General features: G+C 44.6%; 1 protein-coding gene across 5 annotated transcripts in view; it reads left to right on the top strand.

Annotated features, from left to right (window-relative positions):
* Positions 1 to 3,481: 3,481 nt before the first annotated feature.
* Positions 3,482 to 13,703, top strand: part of Tinc (transmembrane protein tincar) — a 61,996-nt gene continuing 51,774 nt past the window's right edge. For all 5 annotated transcript variants that reach the window (XM_076769242.1, XM_076769246.1, XM_076769244.1 and 2 more), the window contains exon 1: positions 3,482 to 4,267. The gene's annotated coding sequence lies outside the window, so the exon portion shown is untranslated. The remainder of the gene's footprint in view (positions 4,268 to 13,703) is intronic.

The raw sequence follows: 13,703 nt of genomic DNA, 5'->3' as shown, positions 1-13,703 counted from the left end.
TTCTTTTAACGAGCAAGGTAGCTCGTTGAACTTTCGAGATTCGAGTTTCTGCCAAATTTACTTTGCTACTTCAACACCGTGGAAATAAAACGTGTACGTGTACTTGGAATTTTACTTGTTTACGGACAATTAGTTGTAATTTGTTTTTACTCCGATTACTAAAAATTTCGGAACGATAGAAATTGATAATAGCTGGAAACATTGCTATCGGTAAAAATTCGTCCTGAACATTAGAGACTGTCGGCGAAAGGAAATAGGGTTGGTTGGTTTGGCAAAGTAAGCCAGAATAAACGTTATTAGAAATAGATACCCTAGGGGTGAATGCGCGCTTTCGGGGATGATTTAATAACAGGTTGGTCGAAGCTTGGTCGGAAAGCTCTTCCATGATACTGGAAAAGGGCGCAGTATTCCCAAGAATTTAATCGATTCTCGATAGTCGAATCCCGGTACATCCATGGAATACCGTTTCGTCTAATAACGTTCGAAACATTGTTCGATTTCGACTAAAAAATGTTTTGTCTACGTTGCGAAGCGAATTTTTACGGAGACTTTGAAATAGATTTTCTGCAATGTGCAAAATAAGAATATTTTGGAGAAATGGTTGACTTAATCGTATAATCTGTATCCGTTATAATCTGTAGGGTGTCATCGACTCGAAATCGCAATTCCAAATGCCCTGTGTTAACACGATTAATGCGCACAACGTACATCCTGTTGAACGAGTACGCAAATTTACTTGCACGCAATATTCTTCTCGTATCTATGTACGTACTTTACTGCTTTGCTACTTTATGTTCACCGTGCGACACATTAAGAACATAAATGAGTCTAGGAGGATTTCCATAGAGATCCGAACATTTTCAATTGCAAATTCTGTACGACGGTGCGTGTATCTTATCGAGTTAGCTATCTGACCCGGCTTTTCTCCCGTCTGGGGTGTTAACGAACCAAGTATGTAGGTATACCGAGCAGTATACGACACGCCTGGTATACTTTTGTCTGGTTTTGGATGCGAGCGAGTCTGTTGAGTCGTGCATTCGCGTGTTTGGTCGAGCGAAGATAAATAACTCGTTCCGCCGTTGACCCTCGGACGGCGAACGTGAATTATTTTTTATCCATGCTAAAAGCCTCGTATTCCGATATAGTAACAGGAATTTGCCGAATTTCACTCTTACGGATCGATATCGATGCTCGTATTTACTCGGGTTAATAGATATGGAAAGTAAATGGTCGCGGATCGACTGGAGACCTATTTTTCCATTACCATTAAACGACTGTGTTTGCAACTCTCCCAGTGGTTAGTCGATGGTTACGCGACTGTTAACGGGACCATTAAAAATCGGTGAATAGGGAAGAAGGCAGCGAGAAGCAGGCCAGCACGCAAAACGAAGGGAAACAAGAATAAAGAAGAGCACGAGAAGTAATTTATCCATCGAGCAGTACGGCACCGTTCGACCATTTTTCCTCTTGCCTCGTTCCTCCCTGTACAGTGGGTCTTGATGACAAGTGGCGGCACTTTATACCCAACCGTACTACTTGCGTTGCGACCGAGCGTAATTTCGCTAAAACGTTTGCAGAACGTAACCGAGTCGTAACCGAGTCGTAACCGAGGTCGATGTATCCACCACGAATCAGGCCACGTTTTTCAAAAGCCCAACGTTCAAACAATGAACAACGAATGCGAACAATCGAACATTTACTTGGTTCAACGTCGCCGCGTTTACACTCGGCATCTTTCCTTATCGTTCGTTTTTTATTAAAGGGATAGTGGAGCCTCGGAATGTTAAAGATCAATCTTTTTTAAACGTTGCGTTCCTAGAAAACGAACAAGTAAAAATGTTAAAAATTGTTTTTTGACTAGGAGCTTGAGGCGAACGAGCGAGCGTAAACACGCTCGTATTCGCATAGAAGCAAACGTCGAAGCAAGGCGTTTCTTTCACTGCCACAATGTCAGAACTCGTAAATTAAAAAAGTTTAACGATGCTTCACCGTCTAGTCGAGCAGTTGACTGACGCGATTACGCTATTTTCAGCTGTATATTAAACGTTTACTCGTAAAGCGTGAAACTTATTCGCGTTGCAAAGAAATCGATTCCCGCGAAATGAATTTTCGAAATTAGCTGCGATCGCGGTAAAGATTGAAACGGTATTAACTAACACGGATAACGATCGATAACTTTTCGTTGTGAGCAACTCTGATTTCACGAGGTGCGAAAGTTACCGAGTTATCGCAACGCATCCAACAGACCATCCGTTTTTATTCACGAATACGATATTACGACAATACCTTGTAAATCCCAGCCGTATTACGTTCAATGAACGTAAACGCGGCAAAACCAGCCATGCTCGCAGCTATTGTTCCGCGTTTATATGCTATTCTCTATACGCAATATTTCGGTCTGCACTTTGTATAGCCATTAGTTGCTAGAATTGCTGCTCTGTACTTAATTACTCGTGATTCTTTGTTCAAGACAAGAATGCCGAACCGAAGTGTGTAATTGTCATAAAACAAGTGCGTAATTACCATCCCAGCAAAGAGAAGGGTACCGCTGCATTTTCCACGAGTTATTCACAGTTCCGAACGAGTTGAAACAACAAATTTGAAAAGCGATTTAACGGTATGTGTCTTTTTATCGTTTGCAAAAGAAATATTAAATTACTTGGGTCGAGAAACGATTGGTAAGACGTTCAAGCCTAACAAGCTTCAACGCAATGTTGAAAACCATTGAATAATTTTTCAACTAATCGTGTTTCGACTCGAACAGCTTAATACATATTTATAGAGAACAGAGGGGCGCATTGATTAGAATATTTAAAAGAATGTATAGTTCTATTTTAAAAAATATCGATGCTCTTTGAATCTCATTAAAATACATATGTCCTTGAGAAAAAGTTTTTCTATCAGCACGCGTCTCTTAAAATAGAATAACTTTATCTTAAGGAGTTTTTTAATAGGATCGTAAATAAGAAACATGGTGGTATACGCGTCTTGTATATCGAAGAGAACTAAAAATCTAGTCGGAATATTTGTAAATTTTCAATCGATGAAAATATAGTATGTTTGTAGAAACTAGAGTAGTAAGTTTCTTGGTTATCTATGCTAGAAAGATTTAGTATTGTTTGTAAATTGTGTAAACGGCATCGGCCGTACCGCAGCGCAGGGTGGTGTGAACAGGGGTCGGTGGGAGTTAACTATAATAAATTGAGAGCAGCTCGGAAACCACCGACCGACCAGTCGGATTCTAAGCAATTCGATTATACGTAGGTAGATCCCCTTGTTATCCGTGAAATAAAAACTAAGGAAAAGAAAGTCGATAAAATAGTTGAAGCGGTGGTTGTCAGGGTGCGAGGAGAACCCCTGTAGCTCTGTAAGTGGTGGTGGATATGTACCGATCAACGAGCCAATGAGAGGCGCGTTTGCGCGGCGCAGATGCGCGCTACATTCGAGTCGCCGGGTTGCTCAGAGCGAGCGTGGACGTTTAGAGCGTCGTGTCGGGTTGCGTCGTATCTTATCCTTTGGCCTTTTTGCTCGATTCCTTATCCTCGGTCCTTTTTTAACCGCAACGTGCTCGTCGATAGTTTGATTCCCGCAACCGATTCCTACCAGAAGAGAGTGTTTCGCGAATGCTTGTTCCGGAAAAACAGTTCCATCGTTGCACGAATCTTGATCGAAAGCATCCAGGACACGTACAGTGTGTTGCTCCGAGTTGCGAAAGCATCCGGGATAGAACGCGATTGACAGTGCATGCCAGTGAAACGTGCTCCGACCATTCTGTACGTTGAAAGGTTTACCGAAATTTTTGGCACTGTTCGTTGGCACAAGGTCGAACATGATAAGTCACATCGCGTGTCAAGGACATAGGAAATCTATGTCGCGTTTACCAGTCGTTGTTGGTGCCGATGTACAAGTGCGAATTCGAGCAATGTAAATAGTTTACGTTGTACCTTGTTGTGTACCTTGTAATTGTGCCGTGCCGTGCCGTGCCGTGCCGTGCCGCGCCGTGTCGTGCCGTGACGTGACGTGACGTGCCGTGCCGTGCGTGCCGTGCCGTGTCGTGTCGTGTCGTGTCGTCGTGCCGTGGCGTGTCGAGTTGCTTGCTGGTAATTCCTTTCTGTAAATAAACTGAAACCAGTCGGTGAAAATGTAAAGCTCTTCTATAAGTTATAGCGAGTGTTAGCATGCTATAGTTCCGCGAATTTGACTTTGATCGAGGCATCTATGCGCACCGAGGTTCGTCAAAGCTGAGCTCAGGATTGGATGTAGAAAAGTGAGTGTGCAATTTACCGCCGTTTATCTTGCGTTCGTTCTTTCATATTTTATATTTAAACGTATAAAAAGATTATCGATATATCGCGACACTGTGCTTATTACGAGAAAGTATTCGATATATGTAGGTGTAATTTGAATATCAATCGATGGAAAGACGGAACCCAATGTTGTTACGGGAACTTTGTTCTCGATGCATCGAATTTCTAATCTACTACATATTACAGTCGTAATATCGGTAAGATACGCGCCTCGAATATCGAGATCAACGTACACCGAAAGCATAAAAAAGGCGAGAAATCGACCAAGGACCAAGGTTGCCGACAGCGGTTGTAAACCGCTTAATTTTTCACGAAACAAAATGCCACGAACGCGGCTTAAGTAGGACTGGGTGCGTAATTAAGATCGATAGCTTGAGATTAGATCCCATGAAAGGTTGTGGGTGTAAAGCGACGAGGCGTCGCGTCGCGTCGATTAAACGCCATGGAAGAGGAACGGTTTACTCGATGATAAATCGAGCAGCAGTTTGTTCTCTTATCGAGTCGATATATCAATAGTCAATAGTCAATAGTCAACAGCCAATAGTACAGTAGAGGAATACCGCAGAGTTTTTAAATCGAGCACAACGACATCCATTGTCCTTTCCTCCGGATTTAGATTAGGCGTGTCAGCGATAGGACGCGTGCACGCATGGCACAACCCGTCGGTAAACACAGCATAACCAAACCATGGAGGAAATTAGTCGGATTTACCTTTGGAGAATTATCGAAGAAAGATAGTAAAGTGTCGAAAGATAGTAATTCGCGCACGACCGTGGGCAATTTAATCGTAATCCAGCAGCTCTCTAATTTCCCCGTCGTATTTGCTGTCTGTATTAGATTAAGGTACATTGTAAGTTCTCTCCTTGTAAACTGGATTAGTTTGAGGTTACATACGAAAACCATTTACTAAAATGTCCGTATTGCGTAACCGACACCTGCGTGCAGGGGAATCGAAAGCGTATGACGGTGCTCTTTGTCCTTGTTATACGGATTCCTCCTAGTTAGAACGCAAACAGATTTTCCTAGTCTCGATTAACCTTTGCTCGATTTCACACGATCGATTAATTTCTATCGAATCGCGCGTTTAGTCGGTTTGCTTAACGCGTTAATGGACGACGTAACGCCGTGCTACGAAGATTGATAATTACCGTCTCGTTTACTCTCGTGAAAGTCACCATACCGTAAAGTCCTCTTCGTTCATTCATCGTTTACCGTGTTGCGTAATAATTGCTGCTTCTGCTGGCACGTGCCACACACGTATACATATTACCCGTTCCCGGTTCACAGAGAATTCGTTCGCGTTCAACCGACAACCAACAAAATCGCACGTCTACACGCGATCCAAACTGACTAACGATACTTTGGCGTGACGCCTTCTCATAATGTCGCATTAATTTATCTATGTTGCGAGGTATTTCTTTTATCCCAACACTATACGTTTTCTACCCCGCTAAAGATGGAATTTACGTATTTTTTATTCATTTAGAGAATCCCTCGAGTTCGGACCCGAGTGGTTCTTCCACCGAATCGCCAAGCCGGCTTTTCGTCGATACACAGCACGGTTTAGGATAGAATTGGTTGGTTCATCTTTTTCAACCGACAGGTCTCGCGACTCTTAACGAATTTTTTATAAGGCCCCGAGCTTTTTAACTAATTAAAATATACGATGTTTGAGAATAAACAATTTCGTAATCATTAACGATTATAGTATCAATTTAAACAAGTATACACATACGACTTTGATCAGTTGACTTTATTTATTCGTTAATTATAACTGTTAAGTTTAATGGCATACTCGAGGTTTGCGAACGATTTCCAGCATGCGTGGTTTCGTCCTGATATTGGAAGGTTGCATCGAGTTGAATGAGGGGCTAGTCGGTGGGAAGAGTAGAGTGTCAGCACCTTCCCTCTTGAAGGTAATATTTACCACCCTTGCCCTATCTCGGAGAATACAGCTATGCAGGTCGCGTATATTAAAGAAACTGGTGGAAGAGGCTCGTTGATAGGTTACGCCGTTATTTACGAAAAGTCGCTCTTGGTCTCCTTTCACGTTCCCCGTGTCTTTCTTCGTGAATACTGCCTTCTTAGCACGGAAAATGATAAAGCTTAGACGCCTCGTGAAACTGCTAAATCGAAACCTTCGATAATTAAAATTATTTTTAAATCGTTTATATGGCCGACGACTCGCGTTTAATGATTTGAAATATGTCTCAGGAGAAACGTAATACAATTTTCACTCTTCTCTAGCAATTCCACGGCCATCTTGTAACGTACGTTGACTCGATTAAGGATACATTTTAGTTTCGAGGGAAGCAGCTGTCTAATGCGTGCCACGACAAATATTTCCCAAGGGAGTTATCGAAAGCGATCGTTTGACCGTGGGTGTTGCAAAGCGAGTTTGAAACGTGTCCAATGGCCTCGAACGTGACACGAAATTAAATTTTATTTAGGACCATTTCGAATGGATGATTCCGCAAAAGCTTCCGCCTTTTGTTGACGCGTATCCTGTAGCGGATATAGGTAGGCTACGACCTCGCAATTCTTTTCCGATGCCTTCGTGCTTGCAAAGCAATTCGTTTTCGGGCCATGCGATCCTGTTTATTGATTTCGGAAATTAGTATTCGCGTTGCTCGTTTCTCGATTTTATACGAATCTCTCCAAGCCGCTGATAAATGTTCTAAAACCGCGCGATCCGTTGGGCAATTGTAAAAAAATTGTTTCCTCAGCTGTATGTTGAATTACAAGCGGATCGTTCCACGGAAGCTAGAAGGCGGCGGGAACGATTTTTTCGTAGTTAAGTGTGCAGTCAGCCGGTCGTGGTTCCGATATTAAATGGGTCGAGGATTCTTAAAGAAACAGCGCGTTTTACGAGGTCTTAGATAATTGATCGGCCTCGGAGAAGGTGTCGCGTCTGAATACTTGTTCGCAAGAAGCTGGCTAAACGCAGTTTATTATCGTCGCGTCGTAGACGAATTTTTCAAGATAAGCTAGACATTTTCTATTTTGACTGTTCCATCGGTGCAAACAGGATGAGTGGTATGCTCGAGGTGTGAGAAGCGTGATGCAAACATAGAAGAAACTCGGAGATGTGTCCACGAATGCATCTCGAGCGCAGTTTCTGCGCGCTAACGATGATGCTCCATTTGATCGCCAGCACTGCACAATTGTCCTCCGACGGCGTCGTCGTTACCCTCTGCTACCGATTCTAGATCCTCGATTATTGTCTCGTATTCCTGAAATAATCTATTTCGATCCCTCTGAAATTCCTATTTACGAATTTCTCCTGTAGAAGAGAGATTTGCCTAAATTGTACCGCTTGAAATATTTTATTTTTGTACATTGAAGGTTGATCGATCAAGAATCCACTGGTTGCAATCAGTTCACCGGTACGTAATCTTGGAGTGCTTTCGTCGGAACAAGTTTGCGTCGTTGGCGGGGAACAACCGGTATTCCGTCTTCCGGTTCTCCTCGGAGGGCGGTCGAACGAATACTCGCTTTCGCCGAGCCACGGTTTCGGCGGCATCGTCTTAAAATAATCACACGCTGCACCGATCGTGGTCCTTTTCTTTTTCTTTTTTTCAAAGCAAACAATTAAAGAATAGCATCGCATCGCATTGCATCGCGTCGCGTCGCGTCGCGTCGAGCCATGCCAGAAAACATTGTATTCAGAAAGGGAAACTATGGTATGCGCGATGCGTTCAATTTGCCCTGACAACTGTGCACGCAATCTCTCGAAAGATGCAATTACTACGCAAAGATGCGGTAACTACGCAAACCCGGGTGTTTTATACACGTTACTTTGATTTTAACTCGGAAAATTAGTAGTTGGTACGAGCATTCTCGCGAGTAATCGGTTTTCTATAGCTTGTAATGCGTATTTTTGAGACGTGGGATCGTTCTCTCATCATCGCGATACACTTCGTTCGACCTTCGGACCAGTCGTCTCCCTTCTTTTCACGGAATTTCAGGGTCAGATAGCCTTGCAACGGTGCATTCCAACCGCGTATCAAGTCGTATATCATTTTTACGTCCGTATCGAGACCGACGATGTACACCAAACGATATTTTTATCCGTCGACGAATAAGCCAATAAACTGGCAAGTTGCTCGGTGACTCGACTTTTAACGTCGAATTCTCGAAGATGGTTTTCTCGAAATGTACAAGTAAACTCGCAGGTGTGAAGGCATTAAGGTTGTTTCGAAGCATGTCATTTTCACGAGTTTCTGAAACGAAAGGGGCAGATCGAAAGCTGGTCGTTGGTCCGTTGCATCGTAGTTGGAGAAACGAGCGTATCCTTCCATAGTTATGCATTCGTTGGACTGGCAGAGAGAAGCAACCTTCGGGGTTATTTTTGTCGTTTCGTCCACCCTCGAGAAAGCGAGACAGGGAAAGGAAGGAAGGAAGGAGAGGAGAGGAGAGGAGAGGAGAGGAGAGGAGACCCTCCCGGATAAATTTATCGCTCGACAACTCGCTACCGAGGGCAATTTAAAGAAAACCGAGAAAAACGCGCAGCTCTCTATCCACTGAGTTAGCGACGAAACGAGACAATCGGTCCTGCGTTTACAATCTTGGCGAATTCGCGTGCACCGTATCGAGAAGGAGCAGTATTGGCGTGAAAACGAAGCCATGCGCGCACTCTTAGCGCGCGTTGCGACGCTATCGACGTCTCGTTCCGGAACTTGTACCGATATTTTTTCGGCCGCGTCACGGAAACCTTTATAAAAATAAAGATACGCTTAACTATGTCGATTGCAACAATGTTTTGAAAATGAATACATATAGGAATAACTTGATAGCGATTCTACGAAGCGTCACGAATTTTTCACAAGAGATAGTTACGAGAATATGTGTATGGAGAAGGAAATGGCCAGACAGCCACGTGCAAACGTGACGGCACAGCGACCGGATGCAGATAAATAAACATGTCGGAAGACGGAAGATAAGGTCCAGAGATATTTGTATAAAAGAGAAATGGAGTAAATTTGTGCATCGACTAAGCGCGGTGCCTTCGTGTAGTTGAATAGGAATAATTTGAGAAATGAATCGTTGACGGTGTATCTATGCACGGTCCCGATCCATAGTATGACCCAGCAGAGAACTCTTTCGAGAAAAGTAGAATTTCGGAAGTGGTTCCGTGGCAAGAAAGGTTGGAGCTGCATTGTCCTGTGCGCGGCAACCGTGGTGCGGCTGTGCGTAACTGGAAATCGATTCTACTTAAATTTCACGGCAATTAATTGCGACGAGTAAGAGCGAACGCATTGGCACTCGCGCGGTCCATTATCCGGGGCCAAAGCAGGTAGGACGGGATCGGGTCGCGTAATTAAAACACAGTAAATTTTGGCGGGCATCGGGCCAAGCACGCTCCGACTCTCGGACTCTTTCTCTCTTAGCCTCGATACATGATTGCGTGGCAGGAGCACAGCGTTCGTGTACGCGCGCCATTCGTGGAATTCAATCAGCGAATTCGTCACGCGTCTGTTTCTCGTTATTGCAACGATCGAGGATATTTTTGTCCGCACGGAACGCTGCGACAGGCGATTCGCGTCGTTTAAAATTTATGTTTCTACCGAATATTCGTTCAGCGGTTCCTTCGGAGTCTGACAGATCTCAAAGTTTCTCGTCGAACAAAATGTACGTATGTACGTCGCGTTTGATTGTAATCACTCGGTCCTGTACGTCTCGCGGATCCACGGTGCCACGAACCCGAAAGAAACGCGTGCTCGGGTCAAAGTTGGTCGTCTTTGATAAAATCCGTAGGCGAGCGTCGCGCTTGGGCAGCAAATATACCAGCGAACGAAGAAGGCGCAGCGCGGAGGTGTAAGCGCGAAGGGAAAGAGAACGAACGAAAAGCCGGTCTTGGATGGAACACCTGCTCCACAGGTATGCGATTCTTTCCACTCTTCTCCGATGCTCGCTTCTCCGATGCTCGCTTGGATTTCTCCTCTGTGCTTTGTTATCCTTAGAAACTCGCTGCGCGTGCATGTTGCACGCAGCGTTGGAAAATCAAGTTGCGTAAAAGGGTTTGTACTGTTTCGTTTGAAAATTTTCATCGTTTTTATCGGGCTGAAAATTGCTCGAGCGAACAGCGTCGAGAGTTTATCGGATTCTCTAATGCTTTCAACGAACGCGAAAACGTTCGACGACCCACATTCGAACGTAGTTCCGACACGTTTTCCGCGAATTGGACGCGTTGACGGCTCGTCGCGCCATTTAAATCGGCGCACAATAGAAGAGAATGACATTACAAGAAAGTCTGTTGCCAGCGTGCCGCGTCCGTTCGGTTGGATTCCATTCCGTTTCACTAGGTTCCTATACGATCCTCCATCGTTTTGCACAATCATCCGCGAGCGTATTTTCCGCTTCCAGCCAGCATTGTGCATTTCGTCGAGTCGTTTACCGAACTCCCATCCATTCCGGTCGTGTCTCCATCCGATGCCAGCCTTCGTAATTCTTGTTTGCTTTACACGTCGCGCCGTCCCATTCTCGCGGATCGAGCAAACGTCGAAGCACTCAAGCTCGAAAGCTCTGCTGTTTCGCTCTCGAGCGCAAACTCCGAGGTAAATCGATTCTACGGGGAGAAATTTCGCTCTCGAGGTGTTTGCTATTCGATCGGTTGATAGTTTTTTTTAATGCCCCAAACGCCGCGTTCCCCTTCTCTTCGCGCTTTGAATCGGCTATTTCATAATTATTTCGGCTGCTTCGTTCCCGTCGAACCTCATTGCAAACGTAAATCTTTTCGTTCGATTTTAACCGGCCACTCGTTGTTTCGCGATACGCCTTCACTTTCACGGCCCGACTACCCGAGGAAACGTTGAAAAGCACGAAACATCTGCTCGTCATTTACATTATACGCGCACCACTATATCGATTATATCGAGAATTTCAGCTTGTTGCCTTTAAGACACGGTTATTATTACGCGTTGAATCTTTTATCGAAAACAAATTATTCAGAGTGTAAAAGATAATACAATTTAAGCAGTCAACATATTCTATATACTGGAATATTCATCGAACGCGTACCTTGGATCATTGCCTTGTATTTGTTTCATTTTGGCTGGAGTGATGCGTATCGCGGAGCGATTAGCCAAATAGCGGTTCTATTTCCACGAGCGTCGACGCAACTTCATTTTTAACCAGACGACGCGTATAACTGGTTGGTCGTTGCTCGATGCCAGTTCGTCCCCGGTGCATTCTTTATTTGCCTATAAATGGGCCGCACTGCAGTACCAACGATGACAAACGGTTGCGAGCAAATAAAGTTCGGACGCCTCGCCTCGCCTCGCCTCGCCTCGCCTCGCTTCGATTCGCTCGGCCTTCGTAAAACCGTCGTTAAAATGTCACTCGTCTCCGTATACGGAAATGGAATTTACGAACGCGACGATCGTTGGCTATATATACTTATTTATTTATAAACTACGGTACTAGGATTCTCGGCGTAAGAAGACAATAGGTGGACGAGAACGTTAACGCGCAATCATTGCGATTGCTTTAGAAAATTGTTAGAGCCCATCGAGCGACGCAACATCGCGAGATCGTTAATCTGTTTGATAGTTTGTTTTTTCCATCGTGGTCTAGTCTTTTAAGGAGACTTTGTTTCGGGTGTTGAACTTGAAGATTCGATCGACGTACGATCTTACCGTACCGACGTCCGACCACATGGTATCACACACGCACGAGATATCGTTCAGTTTGATCGAAAGGAGACACGCGCAACGTGTAATCCGATATGCAGATTAGCGGTAGCGTTTCTACTTGGTTAGAATGCACATAAGGTAGAGAGTACTCGAACATAGATTATGTATAGGCGCGATCCGTTTCATCGCACCGTTCCGTCTCGACAACTCGAATTATCGGCGGACGTGTTGCGTCTGGACAGACGCGAAAATATCCTTATTTTGCTCCATCGACGGTGCTTAGAAAATCGAGAAGCGCGAACGCAAATGCGAATCGCGACTACAGTTATCGTTTTAGGTATCGGTAATTTTCATTTAGCTCCTCTAGCCCCTCCCCCCCGTTCGTTATGCTTTACCGTTTCCTACGCTCGACCAAATCACGATCCTTTCGTTCGATGTCGCGTTTAGTTTACCCCCAGCAGTTGGTTCGTAAAACTTTGGCTCATAGACGAGCATTACTGTATTTACGCGTATCTCGAGAGGAATCTGTCGGTGCCGAGTTTCTAGCGTTTCGACGCGAAATCGCAACGTTGTTTCCGTATCTGTTGTACACCTTTACTCGCACCAGCGCGAACGAACGCTCCTTGATGGAGATCTACGATTTACGGTCGTTATTGTCTCGAGCAAAGAGCTGTGTCGGCTGCGCGAACAAATCATATTATCGCGAAAGCCAGCGGCGTATACTTCCACACAGTCTCTCGTTGCTTTATATCGGACTTTGAGACAGAAATTTACAACGGTACGAAATGTACGGTACACGAGCGCGTGTGAAAGCAATCGTATCGCGTATTCGATGCTAGTAAACGAGAAGAAAACTTTTCAAACGACACCCGACGCACAGAATCGCGACATTTCCTTCCACGCACTTCCGAAGCAATCCGTGTATCGTGTACCGACCAAGTAGAAACTGTCGGTTCGAAGCAGACGCGTCAAACGCGCGACCATCCTCTGTCCGAGTTTGCGACCTGCTTGGTCTTTTCATTTTTCTTTATCGCATAAAGTTTCATCGTTAACGATCGAATAAAAACATTTTTATACTATAACGGTAATACCTGGTACTGTGTGCAAACGACTGAAACGCTTCGATGCAAGTTCCTGAAATCGATTACGCGAGTACGGTCCGTTTGTTTCTCGCTTGTTCGCGTGTAATCGTTCGTTACTAATTACGCCTGGTAAGTTTTTACTTTTATTTCTTGTTTTAACAAGTATCGCCTCGAAGGACGGTAGCTGTGCTATATTAAGCATAGTGGAAAGATGGGACGATACCTTAACTATCTTTTGCGGTGGGATGGTAAGATGTAAGATGTCCGGCTCGATTCGTATCGTGTTTCTCGAGGCTCGCGGGATCGCGAGAAACGAGACGTTGGCACGAGACGAACTTTTTACGTCCATACGACTTAATTATTCCGACTCGAACGCAGGCACTCGGTACAAATTGCGGAATGCGCGATGCTCGAAGAATTTGGAGAATTCGGAGAATCTTGATGCGTGCGTAACTACGGTAGGTACGTTTACGCTTTATAACTAGCAACAATTAAAAGAGTTATCTCGTTGTCGATATTGATTTGGTACGCGAGGCACGTAAAATTCGGCATACAGTAGCCTTCTCTTCTTGTCGTTTCGCTTCGATTTCCCCAAACGATCGTTGGACGGAACGGAACGGAACGGAACGGAACGGAACGCGGCACGAGCCACGCGCCACGCCTTTACACCAGAGTAGAGG

The sequence above is a fragment of the Colletes latitarsis genome, chromosome 7, assembly GCF_051014445.1.
Source record: "Colletes latitarsis isolate SP2378_abdomen chromosome 7, iyColLati1, whole genome shotgun sequence".
NCBI classification, from domain to species: domain Eukaryota; kingdom Metazoa; phylum Arthropoda; class Insecta; order Hymenoptera; family Colletidae; genus Colletes; species Colletes latitarsis.
The sequence above is the reverse complement of the archived record's forward strand: the minus strand, read 5'-3'. Positions and strand labels throughout refer to the sequence as shown.